Here is a 21,879-nt window from a genome sequence, read left to right as displayed (position 1 = left end):
ATTAGTGAGGTCGCTAAAACTTTTGAAAGCCATTCTTTAGGTGCTGACCTCTTAGCTGATAGGTGACTCACCAGGTGTTGTGAGAGACAGTGGCATTAGAATCCTTAAAGAAACAAATCTTGCTGGTGTTGGTCGACCATATTTCTTTCTAGCTGATGTGCTAATATGCCTTTTTATAACAGCTAAGAGATATAATTCACAATTGACCCACTTAAACTGTACAATGAGGTGGTTTTTAGTATATTCCCAAATTCCCTATTTTCAAAAAGAAAGCCTATGTCCGTTAGTATTCCCTTTCCATTTTACTCCAAAGAGCCCCCCACCCCCCAGCTCTAGACAACCACTAATCTACTTTCTATCTCTATAGATTTGCCTGTTCTGGACATTTCTTATAAATGCGCATATGCAGCCTTTTGTGACTGGCTTCTTTCACTTAGCGTCATGCTTTCAAGATTCATCTATGTTGTAGCATGTATCAGAACTTCATTCTTTTTAGTGCTAAACAATATTCCATCATGTGGTTCTACTACGTTTTATTTATTCATTCGTTAGCTGATGGTCGTTGAGTTGTGTCTTCTTTTGGCTGTTGAGAGTAATGCTGCTATCAACATTCGTGTACAAGTGGGCATATGTTTTCATTTTGATTTCTTGTGGTATTTGTCTGGGAGTGCAATTGCTGGGTCCTATGGTAACTCTATGTTTATCCTTTTTAGGAACTGCCAGACTGTTTTCCAAAGTGACAGCGCCATTTTACATTCCCAGCAGCAGTGTGTGAGGGTTCCAATTTCTCCACGTCCTCACCAACACTTGTTATTATCTGTCTCTTTGATTGTAGCATCCTAGTGGGTGTGAAATGGTATCTCATTGTTTTGATGTGCATTTCCCTGATGAATTGATGCTGTGATATTTATTTTTCCAACTTAAGTCAAAAGCTTCAATCTGATACTTTCTTGTATGCATAATGGAAACTGTCTTACATTACAGGATTGATTACTTTCTAAAACAAAACCATAATTCTATTCAAGTCAAATGTCACTTATGGTGTTGGAATTATACCTGAAACTCTACAAAGAAAAAGGGGGTGGAGTTAAGATTATGCACTCATCTGGGAAATTTGTTCTGCAGTATGAATTCATTGATAGTGTTCCAAGGCCTTTATCTAAGGTACTCAAGTACTATTATGTGACATTTACCAGATAATCCACATAGCACTTTGATGAAATCCACAGTGTGATGTCATCTAGTAAACACTTGAAAGTGGAGATGCATGTCTCTTCTAGTTTTATCAGTCAAGATTAGCAGTGGTTCACAGCACAGTGAACTTTTTCTCCTCCGCTACCCATCAGTCTGTGTCTCACTGTGGGCCAATAATCTGTCACCTGAACCCACTTAAAATAGGTTGGACTTTCTTGAATGCTGTTTGGCTGCGATGACATCGCGTTTGGCTACAGAAGAAGGGAAAGCACCTTTTTATGACTTTGGTTTGCCTCCATATTCCTTGTTCCTGGTACAAGCACTGTGATTTTTAGCCCTGGGCTTACACGCCTTAGACTTGAGTGTGTACCTCGTGTACCTTGCATCTCTTCACTTTGTGGGAGCTCCTAGTGTGGTGGTTTTTGTGTGTCTGTCCGAGAAAGGGAAGACGTGGGGCTCAGAAGACGTCAGAGGCGCGCTCCCTTCTGGGGGCCCACCCGCACCTCTCCCTCCCCCTTCTCCTCCGCTTCCTCTTCCCCCGCCCCCAGACACACAGTCCTTGCCCCTCTCTTGCTCCTAAGCTCTAAGGGACCCCACAAGACTTGCACCCAGGGGAGCAGTGGGCAGCGGCAGATCGTCCCGGGCTCACCCCCTGAACCTGTCTCCACGGGTCCATTTCTCTTAACTTAGAAAGAAGAAAAAGAAGAAAGTGTCAGCGTTCCACCATCTTCATTTCTCCAGCTAGCAGATGTGTATAAAGAGCCTCCACAAAAGCCATTTGGTAAGAAAATACACCACCAAAGTTGGTCAGAATTCAGAGGGTGCTTTCTTCAGAAAAGGCCTCAGTATCTCTCAGAAAGCACCCCTAAGGAGGAAACCCTGAAGGTAGACTGCGCAGCCTCCCTGACCTGCGGAGAGAAGACCGCCCAGATCTAGGCTGTCCTCTCTAGGCTCTGGCACCCCCGTCTGCAGTCCCCACTGCTCGGGGACAGTCTGGGAGGGACAGTGGGGGGGGGAGGGGGGAGAAAGCACTAAGAGTGGGCAGTTGATCTTTTTGTAGTATAGCAAATATGTGCTGCCTTATTTGTTCCTTAACTTTGTATGTGCATTAATGTAGCTTAGTGGGGGGGGGGGGGTATCAGCTAGGTTTATGGGCAGAGCTTGAATTTTGTCTTCTTAAAGTAAAGGGAAGCAGTAACTCTATATATTTAAGGAGCTGGGTTTGTTTTGTGTGTTAACTTTAATAAATGCTGTTTTGAACCTTCTGTTAACTAAATAAAACATTTTTTAGCTAAAACTTAAGCTTATTGTGACCCAATGATAATGTTGCCTCTAGTGAAGATCCTAAACTACTGTAGAACCCTGACCCATGTGCCTTTTGAACTGTCAAAGAACAAAATGCTATTAAAGTATTGGTAGGAATCACAGTTTAGAGTCTTATTTGTGCAACTGATTAGTCCTTGAGTGATAATAAAAAATAACAGTAATAACTAGTGCTTACCAAGCATTGGCTGTGTGTTAGGTGTTGTAGTAATAGCTTTGCATTGCTGAGCTCATTTCATTCTTTTCAGGACCTTCTGAAATAGGTACAGACAAGGATTATTCCCATTTTATTAATACAAAGTGAGGTTTAATGACATTTTATGTTTGCCTTATTTGGAGCTTGCACCCTTAGCTTTCCAACAGTTTCCCTGGTATACCTGGCATATTTAATGAACACAGTAGCCCCCCTTTCCTGTACCACAGCACATAGTAGAAATGGGGAGGGCAGTGGAAGAGAATACAAATGAATGAATGAATGAATGAGAGAGAGAGAGAGAGAGAGAGAGAGAGCATACCTTGAATATGGAAGCAAACTGAAGAGTTTTGCTGTAGTCGAGTTTTGTTGTTGTTTTCGGGAGGAGGGTTTGTCATGTAGTTTCTATCAAAGCTTCTGAGATTTCCTCCCCTTTTTCATATTCTTGCATCCAAACGTGAGGTGACAGTGGCTAAAGAGAAGCCAAGTCAGGGCTAGTCATTCCTGCAGAAAAACGGCCATGTTTTGTCTTTCCTGGAACAGAAATGGATCGTTGATTTTACTTCTTTTTCTCTGAAGAAATTAGAATGAAAAGGAACATTACTTATGCCAGTTTTCCCTCAGAAAACCAAGGACCTCTGCTGACCTTTATATTGCATAGAAAATAGAGTATATTTAGAAATTCAGGAAGCATTTGCTTTCTTATTGTAAGCACAAAGTTATTTACAGTTAATCAAATTACTATTAAATTCAATTAAATTACTCCAGTCACTTCGCTGGGCCATTTTACTGGAAGAGATCCTAAGATCAATGAATTAATTAGCATCTCGCGTTCACTCATACATGGACACACCCCTACACACCCATCTGGAACAGCTTTTATTTCATACCTTTCATGCTTTTTAAGTCAAGGTGAGTGTTTGAGTATGATGTAACTCAAGTTACATTCCTATAAAAGTGCCTGGCAAAAAGCAGCACTTTAAGCCAGTAATCTTCTCGTGTCAAATGTGGAATCGTAGCTAAACCCTGGAGCTTGTCGCCCCGGCCGGTCCTCCCCTCCACCACAAGGGTGGCGGTTCTGATCTGCCCGGCACGGTCTCCACTGAGTGGTCCCCTCTGACGGAGCCCCCTCCCGGCACAAGCTGCTCGATCATTTTCAGTAGTCCTGAGTGGTAGAAATGGTGTCCTTGGTCAAGCAAGTTCTGTGTCCTGTGATGCAGGCTTCACATTAGGTCTTCCTTCTGGAAGGGAACAGCGAAAACCAGATTGGAGTATCTTAATTAACTTTTATTTGTTAATTACAACATGCAGAGCAGTTATGAAATGTTTCTGAGGTTTAGTCAGTATGTTTCAGAACATGAACCCTTGATGCGGAAGAAAAAGCACAGCTTTGGAGTCAGGGAAGAGGGAGAAGGATGCTGGCCGAGCACCGCGCAAGCAGCGGGCAGTTATGAGAGTCAGCCCTGAGTCCTGACCACAGCCCTCTGCAGCACGTACTCCATTTTACAGATGAGAAGACTGAGACACAGAGTTAGGAAGCTTGCTCAAATTCACCGGCCAGTAAGTGGCATAGCCAGCATTTGAAATCAGGCAGTCTGGCCTTGGAGACCCTCCTCTCAACCCCTTGGCTACACTCACTGTCAGCCAGCACTTCAAATCCCGCGAGAGTACCTCACCAGTGGGTGATACAGGGAATTGCCTGACACTGCTTTCACTTTAGTTTCCTCATCTGGAGAAATGGGCCAGGTTGTTATAGGAATTAAATGGAATACCATTGAACATGACCAGTGGTGCTTAATATCTATGGGTTTAGTTTGGGGGATTTTTTTCTGAGTTGTTTTTTTGTTTGTTTGTTTTTTTGGGTTTTTTTAATCTGGGTTTTGTAGGTTTTTTGTTGTTGTTTTTTTAAGGCCCCACCTGGAACTTCTGATTCATTTAAGTACTTTGTGGTATGTGGTTTGTTGTCACCAGTTTAAGACTCGTGTCAACATTGCTTCAGAATAAGCAGGATATTTCTTTTTTTTGATTAATGTTCTTGATTGTAACTTCAGAATTCACAACTTTAGTCGGCATGGATAGAATTAAGTTTGGGGTGATATTAAAGAGTGTCACTTCATAATCCCAAAGGGACTGTTCCTCAGATACTTAAAATATACTTCCTAGCCCCATTGACTGCTGAACTATTTATCTGCACGCATGCTCAAGGCCCCACGTTTCATAAACAGCCTGATGTTAGTGAAAAGGAATGTGTTGCTGTTTTCCTGCGTTTGATGGCTCCTCTGCAGTGACCCAATAAACCAGTCTGAATGTAAACTCTTGAAAATATTATTAGCATCACCTACAAACATTTTGTGTTTTAAAGTCTGTACACAGAACTCAAGAGCTTATAAATATTCTGGTAGATAACAGCGAGTGTGTTGGCTGAACTGAGAGGGGATAGTTTATTACTCTGCTGCCTTCTGGAAGGGAACGGAAGACCCCTAAGGAAAACATAAGTGACTCCTTTAATACATATATGTGATGAGAATGAGGGGTAGTAATTCTAACAGCGAGTGTGTTGGCTGAATTGAGAGGGGATAGTTTATTACTCTGCTGCCTTCTGGAAGGGAGCGGAAGACCCCTAAGGAACACTAAGTGACTCCTTTAATACATATAGGTGATGAGAATGAGGGGTAGTAATTCATGTCCTTGAGACTAGCTGGAAAAATTTCGAGTGGGTGGCGAGAGCATGGTGTGTGTTTGAAGACTGTGGCCCTGACCACATAATTTTGGCTTTCGTGAACTGGAACTGGGTCACGTCAGAGACTGTGCTGTTTGTATTGCAGCCTGAGATGAAAGATGACAAGGCAGATTCGGAGACAAGGAGGTTGTGGTATCTCAGTAGGGCGGTACCATTCCATTCAGCAGTCATTTATGGAACACCTCTTATTCGGACATGTGACAGACATTGTCCCTACACTGTAGTGCACAGTCCGTGGGGCAGGGGAGGACAGGTCGGTCCAGCACAGTTCAGCAAGTGTTCCGGCAGAGTCCGGGCTGCTTAGCCTGGTGGGGGAGCAGGGCGAGGATGGGGCTGGTCTGAGAAGGCTTCAGCGGGGCAGAGTGCTGACGTGGCTCTTACAGGGCGGATGGCACCAGAGGGCGAAGGAGCAATGGAACAACATTCCAGCCGCCCTCCGCGTCCTGCTGAGCGGTCCCTCCTCATCCTGCCTGACCAGCAACATCGGCTCCCAGTTGTGCCCTGTCTGACCCACTGACTTCACTTCCTGTCATTATTGGGCTCTTGAAGAAAAAAATTCATTTTTCTGTCTCAGTGATTGACTGGTTTTATGAAATGTGAGTTGTAAGAAAAACAAAGCAGAACATTTGGGCCTTTCTGTCCCTGAAGTGAACAGTGTGCCTCGCGCACTTGCTCTGACCTGCTCGCCATATCCTGAGCTGGGCGAGCTACGGGTGTGCCGGAGCCCCAGCAGCAGGGGCCTCGGAGAGGAGGCACCGCCCTGATGGCTGGCTCAGAGGGGACCGTCAAGTCAGCAGGGGTCAGGCAGTAAATAGCATTCGAAGTAGTCATCGGCCCTGAAGGTAGCAGGGGCAATGGCACATGACATCACTTACTAGCTTTGTGACCTTCAGCAAATTACGCTTTCATGCCTCACTCCACGGGGTGAAGCATGGGGTGAGGATTAAATGAACTAATCCGTGGAAGCACTTGGAATAGTTTCTCGTTTGCAGCTAGGGGACAGAGTCTCAGTTCCCTCAGGAGGAGAGCCAGACCTGTCTAGACCTCTGTGATTAGTGAGGCACATAGTCCAGAGTTACAGTTCTCCACAAGGTGTTATTAGTTTCCCATCCCGGCCAGTTTATCCATTCAAGGCAGATTTAGTGGATGTCTCCTCAGAGCCAGACACTGTTCTAAGCACCGGGAAGGAAATTAGAGGAGTCAGACTATGCGAGCGTCCTGGGGTATGAGGAGGCCTGGCAGGGTGCAGGAATGACAGGAATGTCCACGTGGCATGAGTGAGGGGACAAAAAGCAGGAGCTGAGAACAGCAAAGTAATGAGGGGCAGATCCTGAAGGACCTCCAACCATTGGAAAGACTTTGGCTTTTACCTTATTTCCCCATGTATAAGGCACTCCCATGTATAAGATGCACCCTAATTTTGGGGCCGGAGATTTGAGGGGAAAAAAAAAGACTATCACATAAAGTTATTGAACTCAAGTTTTATTCATCATAAAATTCAGACAACTCCTCATCTGTGCAAAAAAGCGGGAAATGCAAGTAAAAATATCTTCAACTACTGTATAAGACATGCCCAGTTTTTAGACCCCAAATTTTTCTAAAAGGGTTGCATCTTATACATGAGGAAATACGGTACTTTGAGGTCAATATGGGGTAAGAATTGAGAGAGGAATTCTAATTGACTAATGAGCTCATAGAATATAGCAGGCACTGTCCTAAATGCTTCACCCATGTTGTTTGATTTAATCAGATAGAAAAAGCAGATTAGAACAATGATGTAAGACAAATGGTGTCCGCAGAGAAGAAACGGAGACAAGAGGGTTAGGGAGCTTGCATGGGACAGTAGTCCAGTCCAGCTCTGTGTGACTTCACGATAATCGTACTAGAATTTAGTGAGTCTAGGAATGTGTTTGCCCCACTAGATTGATTGTAGCAAGACTGTTCAAATTCCACTCGACTACTGACTGCACCAGCCTATGGCTGGGGAACTGAGTGGGAACTCGGTGCCAGTGCTTCCAAAGAGCTCTGGAAGTAGGGACAAAGAATCTGTGTGCACAGTGCTCATGACATGCACATGTTTCCCTGGGGACATCAAGTAGGCGGACACAGTGTCTAAGCTCCAACCTCATGCTTCCGACATCTTGTTTTTCCAATGGACGCTTGAAATGAACTCACTCTTTCCACATGTAAAGACCCCACTGTCTGTGTGCTTTTTCAGGGCAGGGTAGACTCAAAGCCCAAAATACCAAAGGTTCAGCTTCCTGTTCCTGACCACATTAGACCAGAATACAAGGCGGCTTTCAGAGCAGCTGTCTCCACCCGTGGACCTGCACTTCAGCTTTGACTCAGAGGAGCCCGTGGGAACTGTCAGACTCCTTACTTGGCAGGATGTTGCTCTCAACTGAATGGATACCCGCAGTCGGGCTGGGTGTGCAGCACCGAGATGCAGTGCAGAACGTGAAGACAGCCAAGTCTGGTTGACCGTGGGATGATTGGTTTTCCAGGATCGAATGAAGACCTACCTGGTCCTCTTAATTCATAATCAACTAATTTGAAGTTTGTGATGACTATTGCAGGGGCTGAAGTATCAGATAAAGAAGAGAGGGTATTCATTTTTTTTACACAAGTGGATAAATTAGCTGCCCATTATGTGTAAAGTACAATGCTGGGTAAGACAAAGATAAGGGGTCTCTGCCCCCTCTAGCTGTTTGGGGAGGACAGGCCGTTTGCAAGTACTCGTGGTGCACTCCAAGTGCTTTACCCATATATTCCAGTCGTGGTACACAAACTCAGCTGTTCATCCTCAGCAGGAACGGAGAGGATAAAACTAGTTAAATAGCACAGAGGATGCAAGTCAGCGCCTTCGTCTTGTCTCAGCCAAAGAAACAATGCTCTCCTTCCAACGTTACACGAAACATTGACTGTGTTCAGCCTTTCTAAGAGAGTGTTAGGTTATCTTTGCTCTATGTGATATTTTCACTGTGTGCCTTGACTTTTTGAGCTTATTTCTATAGGAAGATGAGAATTCATTGTTCTAACAGATACTCTATAGGCCGTAGTCAAACCTGATTGTGAGTGGACAAATTATTTGACTTCCATCTTTGGATAATGATTAGCCTTATTTTTTTTCATCTGTAAGACAAGGATAATTATATTTATTTCATTGGCATTGGTGAGATGATTAAGTAAAGAACATAAAGAATGATTCTGACAAGTTATTCACATAGTAAGTGAGAGTTCCCACCCCATTTCTTAGCAATGTGGATGTAGACTTGACCTGTGGGAGTGTCCAGGCATAGGGCTGACAGGATCGAGGAGGTCTTAACAAAGATGGCTTTAGTGTGTCACTGATGTCTGGGCTTAGGGGAGAAAGACCTGAAGCCAGGAAACAAACCAGCCAATGCTGACATGGTTTAGATAAAACGGGGGCCTGAAGGAAGGCAGACGGGAAGGACGGAGCCAGGTTTGGGGGCTTGCAGAGCAGAGTGGACAAACCTGCAGACTGTTTGATTTGAGAGGCGGTGGAGGGATCATCAGAAGTAAAGAATGGCTTTGAGTTTTCTAGCTCAGGAGGCTGGACACAGAGATCGAATGAACCGGCATGGAGATAGGAATACTAAGAGGTGCTGTTTCACTGAAGACTGAAACTATCTATGTACCTGGCACTGAGCTAAGGAATTGAATAGATTATTTGATTTCGTCTTCATGACAGCTCTGTGGATTAAGAAACACCATGGCCATCTTATAGTTGTAGAAATCTAAACTCAGATAAGCCCAGTGTTACACAACTAGTCACTGTCTCCTGAGAATCTGAACGTGGATTCAGATTGCCTGACACCGAAGTCTCACGTTAATACAGCATAGTCTCGCATTAATGCAGCAGCAGTAAGTGAGCCCCCACTCTGGAGAAGGCTAAATGGAGTAAGGTTGGGAAGGTGAAGCTAAAACTTAGTTCGGGAAACGTTGACCTTGAGTTGCTCATGTAAGGCAGAGAGATATCTTGGGGGCAGCTGGAAAATCAGACCTGTGGCTCAGGGAAGGGGTTGGAGTGAGATATAAAAATTTGGGCATTGTTGGCATATGGTTGATGTGGGGGAGTGAATGAGATCACCCAGCAAGGGATGTAGAGTTAAAGAGAAACAGACTCCAAGTAAATGGAAGCTAGAAGGGGAATGTTCGCCTAGTCTAGGAGTTTAGAAACACACACCTAGGTGCAATGTAATTTTTCTGACCAAAGTATAGCATTGTGCTTTGGTTTATAAATTTGCACAGTGTTTATATTTCATTAGCTAGGTATTGAGTCTTGGCTGTGTCAATCATTCCTAGAGGTTGATTCCTGCCTTCACAGAGCTTGTGATCTAGTGGAGAGCCCTGAATAAAAAGCAATTAAACAACAACAAGCGTCATCAGTTATACTGCAGGCTTCAGTGTTATTGCCAGGTGCTTTTTTAGGGTCCTATGTAAGACTGGCTCCAAAGCCAGACTCCGGAATTAAAGTCACAGGTCATAATAGGGAATAAGATTATATTTGAACAAAACAACTACCAGGCCTAAAACTAAACGTAGATTATTTCTTTAGAGAAGCGCTTGAGAATGTTTAAAAACTGTGATAATATACACTGAAATTGCCAGACTGGTGGTGGCGCAGTGGATAGAACATCTATCTGGGACGCTCAGGTCCCACGTTCAAAACCCGAGGTTGCCGGCTTGAGCGCAGGCTCACTGCTTTGAGTGCAGGGTCTGTGACTTGAGCATGGGATCATAGCCATGACCCCATGGTCCCTGGCTTGAGCCCAAGGTCGCTGGCTTGAGCAAGGGGTCACTGGCTCAGCTAGAACCCCCCTTCCCCCCACCCTCCGTGGTCAAAGCATGTATGAGAAGCAATCAATGAACAACTCAAGTGCTGCAACTGTGAGTTAATGCTTCGCTCTCCCTTTCTCTATCTCTAAAAAAATATATAGATATAGATATATAATTAATTTGGTTTCAGTTTTTGCAGGAAGCTGGGTTTTTGAAGTGTGTAGGGCAGAAATTATGCCAGAGATTACTTATGCAAGTTGTTTGAGGCTGAGCCACTGTCTCTGAGTCAGCCCCACACAGACACGTTTTTTCTCAAGTGTTGTAACTTTTCTTTTCAGTCGAGCACCAGATGAAGCAGTTGGCTTGCCTGGAGGAGCCATGTTACACAAAAAAACTCTGTCTTTAAATCACAAACCAGCACTTCACATAAGACCTGCACAGTGAGGGAGGTGTGCAGGGAGCTGGACCACTGCGGCTGCCCACCCCTGCCCTTGCTCTGTCTCTCTCCTCTCCATGGGTATGCTTGAGTTCAGAAGTGTGTGTGTGTCCGTGCGTGTGTATAAAATGATATAGTGCAGCTCCACTGTATAAATATGCGAGTCAAATGTGCATATTGAAATTTCTTAGGTTTTTTTGTTTTCCTGTATGCGTGATTGCTCTGAGACTTGCGTGAAAGGTGAAAGTAGCAAATTTCATTTCCATTAGAACAGAAAGTTCCTGAGCCTTCATATTATACAGTGAGATCCCAGTCTAACATGATGGCTGTTACTTTGATATCCAGGGTTCATTTTGAGAGGTTATCTAACTAAATGGTTAAGAACACAGCACTGGAGTCAGCCTGTCTAGGTGTGAATTTCTGCTCCAGCCATCACTAACTGTGTGACCTTAGGCAAAATACTGCACCTCTGTGCTGCAATTTCCACCTCTGTAAAGTGGGGAAGATGATAGCGCCCACATTCTTGGGGGTGTAAGAGGAATAAGTAAGTTAGTACATGTAAAGCACTTAGAATTGTGCCTGGCAACTCTGTAGTAAGCGAACTATGAAGGTGAAGTATTAGTGCTATGACTATATTATGCATGGTAACTAAGATGGTAGCCAGGCTAGTGAGGACAGATTTCCCCCAGCCCACTGTCACTCAGTCACTTCATGTGGAGGGAAGAGTCCCGAACTTGTCCCGTCTTCCTCCCTTTTAGCACTGGGGATGACTGGTCCCCGATAGAACTTAGTGGGTTGTCAGTTACAAGCCGCATAGCCAGAGACAAGGAACTCCCTCTCTTCTTTAAAATAGAGACCCCCTTCCTTCCAAATGCACTTGCAGTGGCTATGTCTAGAGTCCTCCAGGAGCAGTCTGGGAGGGGAGCCGAGAGCCTGCTGTGTGGCATGGTGCCTCGTGCGGGATAAGGAAGATAGGCAGCCAGCCAGCCAGCGTGTGGTCTCCGTTCTGTACGTGCTGTCAGATCGGAAGAGGATGATGGTTCTTCTCTCTCTAGCTGAGCTTTTCCATCAGCCCTCTCGAGCTGCCAACTGGAAGACCCTGGTTCACATCTCCTGGGCTCCTTTGTCTCTAGCAGCAGCAGAGAACACACCCTCGATGTGTGAGTCGGTGGTAGGAGCCCCAGCTTGGAGCCAGTTGTCCAGACCTCATGTTGTGATGCCTCAGACATCTCCCTCCCTGAACACCTTCCCTGACTTGCCCGATAGGCCCCCGACACTGACCTCCTTCCAATGGGAAGCTGCAAAATTGAAAACTGGACTTTCAAGAAGAATAAACCCATTAACTTCTTGGACTTATTTCTAAAACCCCACACAGTAGATATAGATATAGATATAGATATAGATATAGATATAGATATAGATATAGATATAGATATAGATGGCCTTTTGACCAACAACAGTGTATTACAATTTTCCCCCTGGAGGGCGTGTTAGATCTTGTTCCCTGTTAACTGCTTAAGGGTTAAAAACCATTGCTGTGGTCACTGAGGTCAGACACCCGAGTCCGTGCACTGGATCCAGCCCACAGATGTGTTTGGTTTGGCCCATACACTTGTACATGCATATGTCAGTTAGTTGCAACATAACAATAATTGAGAGATTTTACATAACAGTCTGCATTTCCAACTTCTTGGGATTTTTAAAAATCCCAAACCTGACAACACTGGGTCTTCCCTCTTTCCCACGTGGGACAGTCGGCCAGGTGGGGGAGCAGCACACGGTCGGCCCCCCACTGTGCCGTGGTTCCCCACCTGCTGCTCCTTCCCTAGTCCCCGAGGCATTGCAGTTTATCATTTTCTTAGGGCCTGATGCCATTTTTTTTACAGTATAATCCCAAGTGAAAAGTGAAAATTCTTCTCATTGCTCTCATGATTTAAATGTGACAGATGCTAAATACTGAATCTCAGGCCTCTGCCCTCTGCTATAAGATGGAAAACTCCGAAGTAAAACATTGGTTGTGTCATTTATTTAAAAATCACACAGTAAAAATTCTCCTCGCCTGATGTGTTCCCTGAGTCAGAGAACAGTCTCCTTCTCTCTCTCTCTCTTTTTTTATACCTCTTTCATGGTGGCATTTTATGCTTTTCTGGTTGCTACCAGTAATACAGGCTAAACAGCAACCCAAAGTTGCACCCTCTGGCCTTGTCCTTAGTCATCTGCTTTTAAAAGGCTGCTGAGACGGTTGAGGTTAGAGGCTCTATCTGGGGAAGGGAGCATGCAGATCTGGAGGGGAAATGTTTCACTTCCACAGAGCTGGAAACAGCCGTGGGCCCCAGAATACAAAGGTAATGCGTGCACAGTATTTATTTCTAAGTTGCTTTCCCTGGGAAGCCATTTATTTGCTTCTCTCTCTTTTGAGCTGCATGGCCAACCCCTCCCCCAAGTTTCTGCAGGGCCCCTCGCCCTCCACGGTTCGGACAAGCATGCATCCATCAGTTGCTAAAATCTGCCCCAGCTCAAATTCTTCCCCAAATTTCTTTACTCTGTAGATAGAACAGGTGCATTTCTAGAACTACCTGCCAGCCCCCTGAGGGCATTCAGAGCATGACAACATGAGGCCAGGCCAGCAGTCCATGAAAGAATTGTATCAACAAGAGTACAAGGCGGCGAAATTATTACTGCATAGAAGTTTAATCAGTTTGCAAAACTGTGTGAAACACTTTATTGGCTTTGCATAAAAATCTATAAGTGAACAACATTAGTGCTTCAGTCCATTGTCATCATTGTCTCAGCTTACCGTAGAGGTGTTTTATTAGTTTGTGCAAATTCCCACGACTCCAATTTCACACCAGGTTATGGATTCCTTCTTTGAAACGTTTTCTTCGTAGCTTCAGTTAGTCTGAAATTTCAGAGCATTGAGCAAGGCCCGCTGAGCTAGGACGTGATCTAATGAGATTGGACTGTCAAAACAAGAAGCACCAGTCTGTGGTTACAAGGGTTTTGAGGAGGAAATGTTAAAACTCTGCTGTGAGAACCTCAGAAAGATAATAAAACATGTTAGGTTGGGAACCGGTTTCTGTCTAATTTCTATGGTGATAGGTGAGACGTTGGAGCAGAGACCCTTGGAATAGAATGAGGTGCAATTAAGTGAGCACAATAGATGGTATCTCTCTATTGGGAAACGCTAATCGTTTGTGTAGTTAGCAGGATGAGACATCAGAAAATGCTGGAAATGTTTTGCTAGGGCTCTGAAGGTTACTTGGGAGACTAGCTCCAAAAATGCCCAAATAGAGAAGATTCATCATCGGTTAATAACTCATCAGCCTGGAGTCGGAAGAGTGAGAGTTCCTTTCCCAGCCCTCCAGCTGAGCTGGGGGCCAGTTATGTAACCTTTTTGCTCCTCAATTTCTTTATCCCTAAAATGGGAATTGGGACATGATAGAACCGTTGCAGAGACAAAAAGAGGTAATGCGTGGAGGATGCTCGGAGCAGCACCGAGCACATGACAAGTACCCAGTAAATGACAGCAATTGCTGGAAGGTTAAGTGGAAATCCGCAATTGCTTGTGTTTCAGCTGGTTCACATGGTTTTTAAAATAAAGACCAGCATCTTAGTTTTTATTTCTAAGTTTTCTGTAATTACGTTAAAATCCCGTTGCTTTCCGTCCCTTTCCCTGGCCTGTATGCTGCATCTCCTTCATCCTCCGGTAATCTTTTACTTTCCCAGCCAATCTAATGAACAATCTTAACGCCTGGATTAGCCAATCTAATGAATAAATGCCTGACGCCCCATCGGAAGAGAGGCTTAGTCTGACTGTGGGGCTGAGTCATGGGCATCTATTTCAGGCTTCCGGAGCTCTCTCTTTTCTGTTTCCTGTCCATTTACTGAAGATGATACATTTTGCATTGTCCCTACTGCTGAATTACAGTGTAATGATGGACAAGATATGTTGGTTAAATGCCTTGTTTGTAATCACTTATAATAAAGCATTAATAAAGAAAATAGTGGATTGATGAATTTATGCAGGCAGCAAGGGGAAACCCAGTGCTCACGATGATGTCACTCTTAGTATGTTACATAATTGCTACAGCTGAAACCTGACTGATTTTACCAGCTTGATTTGGGGTCACAGTTACATCCTGGTAGTTCCTACCTTCAGCGCGTCTCCCTATTTTAACTTGGAGGGAGGGTTTTGTTCTGGAGACCTGACTGTGGCATTTGTCCGTGCTGCCCACCCGCAGAGGACGCTGACCTGCACACCCACAGCTACAAGCAGAAGCAGACCGCTCCTTCCTTCTACCAGGTGACAGACACCATGAAGAAAAGCACTCTCCTCAAAAGTTCTGGATGGAATTAGACACCAAATAAAAATTCCCTTCAGCTCAGTTCTTTGCTTCATTTGAAATCCATAATCTTTGTAGAAGTCCAGGGTGGGGGTTGGGCAGGGGTATACACAGGATTGTTTGATGTTTCATTTTTCCCATAAAATCTCCAAAGAAGTAAGCTCATTTTCACTTTGAACTCTCAGAAACATGGAGAATAGAAATAGTTCATTTGCTCCAACATAGTTTATGATGTCACTGGAGATTCTTGTTAAAATTGTCAGCATGAGTATGCCATTCGAATAATAAACCGTGCTTTATTCATGGTGTGGTGTGCAACATGTCAGCATTTCCCCTTTCTTTCCTGTAAACTGTAACTTTTCTGGTGATTAGCATTTGAAACCTTTTCCTGATTAAGGAATTGTCAGCTGAAATCATCAGGGATTTCCCCTGTGCTGTTTTGAAAGAAATCTGAAGAATTTAATGTGTTGCTTGGAAATGAAGAAATTTGGAATACTTTCTGTCGTTCTAAATGGTGAAATAGAATCAAGAGATGGTTGTTTTTCTTGAAATGAAGATAATAACAGCCAGGGAAGGAATAAGAAAAACTTTAGATATTGTAGAGCCTTTAAAATATTTAATAAGCTTTGATGTACTTGTGATAGTTTAGGAGCTAAAACTGAAATAGAAACATTAAAATTTCAGATGCTTGGAAATTGGTTTCTTAATTTAATTTCCTGACTTCCTCAGAGTTAACAGAAACCTTTTTTGTTTTAAAACATAGTTAGAAAACCCTAAGTATCCTTCCATGTTGTGTCCATAGTGCCACCAGAACACAGAGGGCACATGGGGTAGAAAGCATCCTGGACAGGACCAAAGGCAAAAGATCTATTTTAGGTGCAAGGGTTACGTAATGAGCTTTCTACCCAATGGCAGTGTGGGCTGGGGTGAGCAAGGGACAGCTGGTTGGTGTGATACAGACAGTGGGCCTGTTTGAGAAAAGTGGTCAGAGAGAAACCCTCTGAGTGAAGGTGATGTTTGAGCTGAACCAGAAGGGATCATAGGGATAAATGGGAAGAGCTCAGCAAGCAGAAAGGAAAGAAAATAGCATGTGCAAAGATCCTGGGGCTGGAATATATTTATGTTCAAGAATGAGAAGGCAGATGAAGGTGGAGTATAAAGCAGGGGTGGTGGAATAAGACCTGAAAGGAAGTCTGTTACAGGGAGAAAAATGTCAGCAATTACATTCATTTTACGCAAGCTCCTTTCTCCTTTCAGAATCATCCCAATTCTAAAAATGCCATGTGAAAAACACTTTAAAGAATTAGTAAGGGCCTATATGCTTACGTCTGAGCCAGCTGCAAGCTCCAAATTTGTATTCCACAGCAGATAGGCTGTACTCTTTGCAGTAAAGAGCAGGACCTCATGCCCTCCTAGCCACACGTCTCTTGTCAGCTTCCACCTGAACTAAGGAGACTGAAGCAAATCCTTAACACTGGTTATCTCGTGACTGCCCCTCTCTCTCCACCCTCAACCCCGGTATATGCGTTACACGTGCCCCATTGTTCCTTAATGCCCCATGTTACTTGGTGGACAAATGTGACACTGCTCGTCCAGTGACAAAGAAAGGAAGTAAAAACACACAATTTTACTTTCCTTCTCTAAACAGGTAAGAGAAATTGGTTTTGCAGGACCAAAGGAAAAGTCAGTGGAGTCCAAGGGCAGAGACACGATTCGGTCTACCAGCTGTTACAACAAGCTAGTGGCAGAAAGCCGCTGATGCTCTTACTCTCATCCTCCAACCAGCGAGGACCTTCTGGACACCCTGTGTGACCATATCCGGCTATATATCATTTCCAGAATAGTCCTTTAGAATCATGGAAGGTGAAGGGGATGGGCATGAGGTATTCAAGGACCAGTAATCAAATACGGTAGCAAAGATGCAGAGATTTGAGGTGGACGGATGTCTGAGACAGTGTGTTCAAAATAATTTAATAACTAGCAGCAAAGTCTTTGCTGCCCAAGTGGGTGTGGAAGCAGCAGGCTCACGCCTCACTGCCGTTACACGCTCACACGGATCGTGTGGACTAGAGTCGCGCTTTTCCAGGTTTCTGGTTTCCTTCAAAGAGCCTGGCATTTTAAACACGTATCATACCCTCCTCTTAAAGTCGATCCACCCAATTTGAGGTAGTTTCTACAGTGTTTCTGCCATAAACAGCACACGCATAAGCTCAGTACAACTCAATTTAATGATATATATCTAAGCTCGATATTGTGAAAAGCATATTGCCCAAGACCCTGCACTCAAATGACTAAGTATCTTATTGGGAAAATAGACCTTACCGAAAACAGTTACACAACATTATAGAGTATAGGACAAGGTACAAAGTCTATTCTAAATATGTTTATGATGCAGGCAGTCAGTAAATTGGTCACCCAGGGGAGGGAGAAACTGCCGGAGTCATCGGGAGGGTCTAGGCTTTAGGAACTATCTTATGGCTGACCCGGATGTCTTAGAATAGTCATAGCTTTGGGTTTCATGTCATCCCTCCATCTTCCCAGCAGACCCTAGGCTAAGGATGAGTCCATCCCAGGGAGAATGAGACACTGATTTCAAGCCCATTGTTCCCTTTGTATACCTCCACTCTCCTCCATTGTAAAGGGCAGGTGCATTTACATATAATTCATATCCTGCATGTTTTAGTAATCAAGGACAGTTGCCTAGCAGAAATTTTAATGAGCATAAGTTACACGGACTCAGTATAGCAACACTTACCTAATTTCAGTTTATAGAAAAGAAAAAAGAAGAAACTAAACTGTCTCACTTATTAATTATGAAGTTAGGATATAAACTCCTGTTACTATTGTGTACATATGTGTATTGAGGAAAGAGCAAAACCTGGAAGCCACACAGGAAAGGATTGATAACTCGGACTAATAAAAAAATTTAGGTTTTTTATGGCACAAAACACCCCTTGAGGAAAGACTAAAGAAAAACCATTAACGGAAGAGGGAAATTGTAATTCATATGATAGAGGCTTAATTTCCTGTACAAGTTGTACAAATCAATAGGAAAATGACAAATGAATTTTCTAAAAATTCAAAGGACATAAATAGGCAGTTCCAGAAAAAGAAATACCAGTTACCAGTAAGCAAATATGATATTTAACCTTACAAAAGAAATGAAATTAAAGAAACTTTTTTACCTATCAAAGTGATAAAAATGTAAAAAAATCACTTGTTTAAAATGCACCTACCCTTTAACAATGACACTGTGAGTAATTTATTCAACAGATAGATCTACACGTTTAACCAAAGGTATGTATGCAATAATGTTAATTGCAGCATCTGTTATATCAGGGAAGCCAAAACTAGAAACTAGAAGCAAGGCTTCAGCTTCTGATCAAGATGAAGCAATGTGGACTATATTTAACCTCCACTTGAAACATTTATTCATTCATTCATTCATTCATTTAATTAATTAATTGATTTAGAGAGAGAGAGAGAGAGGAAGAGAGACAGGAACATCGATCCGTTCCTGCATGTGCCCTGACTGGGGATCAAGCCAGCAACCTCTGCGCTTCCGGACAGTGCTCTAACCAACTGAACTATCCGCCAGGGCTCCACCTAAAACTTTTAAAACAAGGGGGAAAAAAATGACAATATATGAAATAGTAGCACTTAGGGCATTGGATACCACCTATTGGAAGGCAATGATCTTTGAAGACAGAAAACAAAATAAGCCCAATGATTGCCTCAGTTTGCTGCCTAGAGTCTCCAGGCCACAGTACAGGAAGGTGCAACATAGTGGTCTCCCTGATTGGAGGAGATGTATAATAGTAGTCCAGGGAAGCCAAGTGGCTAGGCTAGAACGGGCGCTGCACGGAGACAAATCCAGAGAGCTGAGGATATCTCCGAGTGTCGAGTTGAATACAGACGGGCATATGCATGTGGGAGTTTAAACAACCCAAGGGCAGAGAAAACCATCTAAAGGATTAGAGAGAACAGTGCCTGGAACTCACAGAAGAATAGCAGCAGTTAGTGTCTCAATAACCTGAACAGAAAAATAATTTCACAGTGTAGGGGCATTAAAGTCTTACCCCAGCAGTGGGGGGAAATTAACTATAGAATAAATACAGCTCTGGTCACCCTGAACAAATCTTAAAAGCAAGACCCAAAAGGATCAAACTGTTCCCAGTTAATTTTAACAGCATCCCAGAACACAAGAATGTTTATAAGAAAGCAAAAGTAAACATTACCTCACTAATAAAAAATTACCAGGCAAGCATAGTAGCAAGAAAAGACAACCCATGATTGGGGATAGGGGTGGGGTGGGGGGATAAATCTATTGGACTAACCCTGAAATGTTGAAATGATACTGATATAAAAATAAGTAAGCAAGAGGCCTTGGCTAGTTGGCTCAGCGGTAGAGTGTTGGCCCGGCGTGTGGAAGTCCTGAATTTGATTTCCAGCAGGGGCACTCAGGAGAAGTCCCCATCTGCTTCTCCACCCTTCCCCCTCTCCTTTCTCTCTGTTTCTCTCTTCCCCTCCTGCAGCCAAGGCTCTATTGGAGCAAAGTTGTCCTGGGCACTGAGGATGGCTCCATGGCCTCCACCTCAGATGCTAGAATGGCTCCAGTTGCAACAGAGCAATAGCCCAGACGGGCAGAGCATCGCCCGCTAGTGATCATGCCAGGTGGATCCCGGTTGGGCTCATGTGGGAGTCTGTCTCTCTGCCTCCCTGCTTCTCACTTCAGAAAAATACAAAAAATAAATAAAATAAATAAGCAAGAACATTAAAATAATTGTTATGACTGCATTCCATATGTTCAAAAAGCTACAGGTAAGGTTGCCCATGTTAAGTAGAGACATGGAAGATACATACATCTGAATTAAACTTCTAGAGATGAAATCTACAATGGCTGAGATTATGTAAAAAATAGGAAAACTGGATATCAGGAACAGCCCAGACATTACATAAGACAAGATTAATGAACTGGATGACACAGCAGTAAAACCTATCCGTAATGAAACACAAAGGAAAAAAAGACTTAATTTTTTAAATTGAATTTATTGGGGTAACATTTGTTAATAAAGTTATATAAGCTTCAGAGGTACAATTCTATGATACATCATCTGTATATTGTGTTATGTGTCCACCACCCCAAGTCAAGACTCTTTTCCTCACCATTTATCCCCTCTTTACCCTCTTCTACCCCGCCCCTTCCCTCTAGTAATCACCTTACAGAAAAGACTTTAAAAATGCACAGAGCATCAGTGAACTGTGGGGCAATTTATGTATGTCATTAAAGTTCTCAAAGGGAGGGGCTGAAAAAATATTGAGAAATAATGACTGAAATTTTTCCAAGTTTAATTAACATTGTGAGCCCACAGATCCAAATTCAAGAAATCTAAGCACAAGAAACATGAAGAAAAATACACCAAGGCATATTATAATCAAATTGCTTAGAAGTGATAAAGAGAAAAATGTTAAAGCAACTGGTGGGGAAAGGACGTTTTACCTACAAAGTAAACGCAAAGATGAAAGCATATTTCTCATAAATAATGAAACAGTGGAGCAAAAAATTTAGTCTTGCAAGGAAAAACATGTGTCGATCTAGGATTCTATACTCAGAAGAAGTGTCTTTTTTAAAAAAGATGAGATAAAGACCCTTTGAGACATATATAATGTAGAAGAGTTCATCACCAGCAAACCTGCATTATAAAAAATGTTAAAGAAAATTATAGATAAAGTTGGATCCACACAAAGAGGTAAAGAGTGCTATAAATTGTAATTGTGTAGCTATAGATGAAATTACTTTCTTTGTTATTTTAACCATTTTTAGATGAGCATGGACTTTTTAAAGTAGAGATAATACCAATGTTTATATCATATGCAGAGGTAAAATATCTGCCAGCACAGAGGCGGGGAGAGGAGCACTGTATGGAGTGCAGCTAATGCAATGGAGGGAAATGGATTTCAACACTTGCCCATACTGAAAAAGAAGGAAGGTCTCAAAGAAATCATCTCAGGTTCCAGGCAAGTGAGAGTTAAAGTAAGCATATGAAAGGAAAAATAAAAATCAGAGTGGAAATTAATCAAATAGAGATCAGAAAATTAGTAGAAAAACAAAGTAAAAGCGCATTGTTTGAGAAGTTCAATACAGTTGGTAAAGGCTCTAACCAGACCAAGGAGGGGGGAAAAGCAACAAAAGATACAGGACTAAGTACTCGGATCTGGAATGAGAGATGTTAAATCAGCACAGTCACTACATGTATTAAAAGTCTAATAAGTTAAAATTATTAACAACTTTGTTCCAGGTAAATCAAGGGCATAAGTGAAATGGACCAATGTCTTTAAAGCCTCAAACTGCCAACGCTCACTTAAGAAGAAATGGATAACCTAAATAATTCTATATCTATTTTTTAAAAATTGAATTGTAGTAAAAAAGAAAAAAATCCACAAAGAAAACTCCAGGTCCAGATGGTTTCGTGATGAAGTCTACCAAATATTTAAGTAAGAAATAATACCAATTTTACACAATTTTACTCTTAACAGAATTGAAGAAAATACTACTGAACACATTCTGTGAGGCCAGTAATACTCTGATACCCAAACCAGACAAAACCACAGACCAGTATTCCTCATAAACATAGACGTAAATTCTTAAAAGAATTCTTAGTAAATGGAATCCAAATATATATATATATATATATATATTAATACATCATGACCAAGTTGGGTTTATTTTATGGATGCAAGGATGGTTTAATATTTGAAAATTGATCAGTGTAAAAAAAATTGATCAGTGTTATTCACCATATTAACAGATCAAAAAGAAAAAGGCCATGTGATCATTTCAGTAGATCTA

At 42.7% G+C, this 21,879-nt stretch overlaps 1 protein-coding gene across 2 annotated transcripts in view; it reads left to right on the top strand.

Annotated features, from left to right (window-relative positions):
• Window positions 1-21,879, top strand: part of NSMCE2 (NSE2 (MMS21) homolog, SMC5-SMC6 complex SUMO ligase) — a 239,793-nt gene that overhangs the window by 184,633 nt on the left and 33,281 nt on the right. The window lies entirely within an intron of this gene.

This window comes from Saccopteryx bilineata, chromosome 3, assembly GCF_036850765.1.
Source record: "Saccopteryx bilineata isolate mSacBil1 chromosome 3, mSacBil1_pri_phased_curated, whole genome shotgun sequence".
Classification (NCBI taxonomy): Eukaryota; Metazoa; Chordata; class Mammalia; order Chiroptera; family Emballonuridae; genus Saccopteryx; species Saccopteryx bilineata.
Note: the sequence above shows the minus strand (reverse complement) of the source record. Positions and strands in the feature narration are given on the sequence as shown.